The sequence below is a fragment of the Phoenix dactylifera genome, chromosome 2 (genome assembly GCF_009389715.1).
Source record: "Phoenix dactylifera cultivar Barhee BC4 chromosome 2, palm_55x_up_171113_PBpolish2nd_filt_p, whole genome shotgun sequence".
In the NCBI taxonomy this organism is placed as follows: Eukaryota; Viridiplantae; Streptophyta; class Magnoliopsida; order Arecales; family Arecaceae; genus Phoenix; species Phoenix dactylifera.
Genome location: NC_052393.1, coordinates 22,664,726 through 22,667,366, shown reverse-complemented (window position 1 = coordinate 22,667,366; position 2,641 = coordinate 22,664,726).

Sequence of the window (2,641 nt, the reverse complement as noted above, 5' to 3'; positions counted from 1 at the left end):
AGTTATACTAGCTCATACTAGATGGAATGCGGATGATGACAATGGACAAATCTATTAGGGCGTTGACTAATCCATGGATTTTTGATACAACTCTATATCATGGCTATGCTCCAGTTATACTAGCTCATGCTAGTTGGACTGTGGATCATGGCAAATCTATTTGGGTGTTGACTGATCCATGGATTTTTGATACCCCTCTATATCTCATGCCCACTATTTTCAATGTTGATTAAAGGGAAAATCTTATTGTTAGTGGTCTGCTGATTGAAGGGGAGAAGTTGTGGAGCACTGCCACTATCCATCATTTATTTGACAACATCCTTGAAGATAGAGTGCTCTGTACTCTGGTTTGTAGCTATGAGACTATTGATAAGCTTGCTTGGAGCCCATCTGTCACTCAGAGTCAGAGCACAAGATCTATGCAACCTATACAAGCTAGTAACTGTGGAAATAAAGGATAATGTATGCTTGGGTATGGAAAATGAGGATTTGCTCTAGAATTGTCTGTTCCTTTGGAAGTTGACTTGGCACCAGATTCCTTGTCAAAGAATCCTGGTGAGGAGGGGTTTGAGCTTATACCCTTTTTGTGATATCTGCCTGGAGATGGAGGAGACAGTTCCAGATTATGATTGTGAGTTATATCAACCTAAAATTAAATGAACGATTCCAGATTCCTTCTTTTTAAAAAGAAGAAAAGGATAAGGGATGAAGTCTAGCTTGACCCAGGTCAGACAGGTCAACTAGATACACATTAAATAGTTTCCTTGACAATAATACATAGGTAAAGTTATAATGTTACAACAAAATAAAGTAATCCAGGGCGGGAAAGTGGAGAAACCGGGGCGCAATTGGTTTGGCACTTCACAAGCCGTGGACCGCACATCATGGACAAATCACTGCATCTATTCGGGACAATCTGAGCTTGTAGCTGGAAAGGGTCGTAAGATATATTTCTAGGAAATCTCAATAGATCACGGGGAGGGAGACCCATTCAAAACGTGTGGTAGGAGATTGACCTGGGCTTCCACCATTGACCAGAGGTTGCCACTTGAAGAGGTTCTTCTTGCTTGCAAGGCTTGTTGGTTGGTAGACTACTCCACTACGGTCTTCCAAGGCACAGATTGCATTTGTAGACATCTGCCTCAAGCTAATGAACCATGCATTTGCTTGGCATGGTTAAAAAGTCAGTCTGATGAATGAAGAATTTGGTTTTTTTTTTTTTGATAGATGCAGCCCAACAGGCAACCGAAGTTTATCCATATATATATATATATATATATATAGAGAGAGAGAGAGAGAGAGAGAGAGAGAGTCTTCCTACCATACTAGAATTCCTATGTTATAGTGCGTTAAGCTTCGCCAGAAGAAAGCAATATATATATATATATATATATATATATATATATATATATATATATATATATATATATATATATAGATATATATATGTATATAGATATATATATGTATATAGATATATATATGTATATAGATATATATATGTATATAGATATATATATATGTATATAGATATATATATATATGTATATAGATATTGTTGCTGGTGGTCCAAACCGAGAACGATTGGCACAGCGGTGTGAACGGGGTTCCCTTTGAGTTGCTTCGGTTGCGCTCCGCCCTCCGCCGTGAAACCTGCAAGCAAGCCTCGCACCACCACCGGGGTAGTGGGGGCCCTCCGACGATCAAGTCAGAGGAGATCGAAGGAGAAGGAGAAGGAGAAGGTAGCAGGTGAGATGATACTCTGGAAGATATATCTTACCCCCCCTTCCCCCCCAGCCTCATATATATCAGGCTGGGGGGTTTTTCCGGAGATTCGTCATCGTGTGGCACGATGGGGCTGCCACTGACATGGCCGTTACAGGGCGTCGTGGGGCAGCGCTGGGTACAGCCATGGCAGGGCATAGTGGAGCTCCGCTTTGTACGGCTGTTACAGGGGATCGTGGGGCAGCGCCGGATACGGCCGTTGCAGGGAGTAGTGGAGCAGGGGGCCGCGGCGTGCCTCAGAGGAACAGTCTGTTGTTGTCGAGAGATTGCCGACTCGGGGTCGGATTGCTGGATCAAGGGGCAGCCGACTCGGGGTCGGGCTGCGGAGCCGAAGATATCCGACCCGAGGTCAGATTGCTGGATCAAGGGGCAGCCGTAGTCTTCCTGGGCGCGCGTGCCGGTCACGTGGGGCATGGTGGCTAAATTCTCCCGTAACAGTAGCCCCCCACTCCCGAGCCTGGAACCAGGAGGGGAACGGGTGAAGGGAGTGATGCTTCGAGATTGCCGCCATCCCTCGGAAAGGCGCGCGCGCTCCGAGCTTCCCGCCTTCTTTATGGCGTATGGCAGTTGTCGCTGATCTGGCGGTCTGCGGATTTCGGCGGACATCCTTCCTCTTTTTAACTCTCGGTAGCGCCTCGCCGACTCCTGACTCTTGAAGTTCCTCCGACGCTAGGCCAGGCATCCGAGGGTTAGGCCTCAGAAAATTCTTCCGGCGCTAGGCCAGGCATCCGAGGGTTAGGCCTCAGAAAATTCTTCCGGCGCTAGGCCAGGCATCCGAGGGTTAGGCCTCAGGAAATTCCGCTCGAGGATAGCGTTGTAGGCCGAGGGAACACGGACGACCAAGAACCCGAGTCGC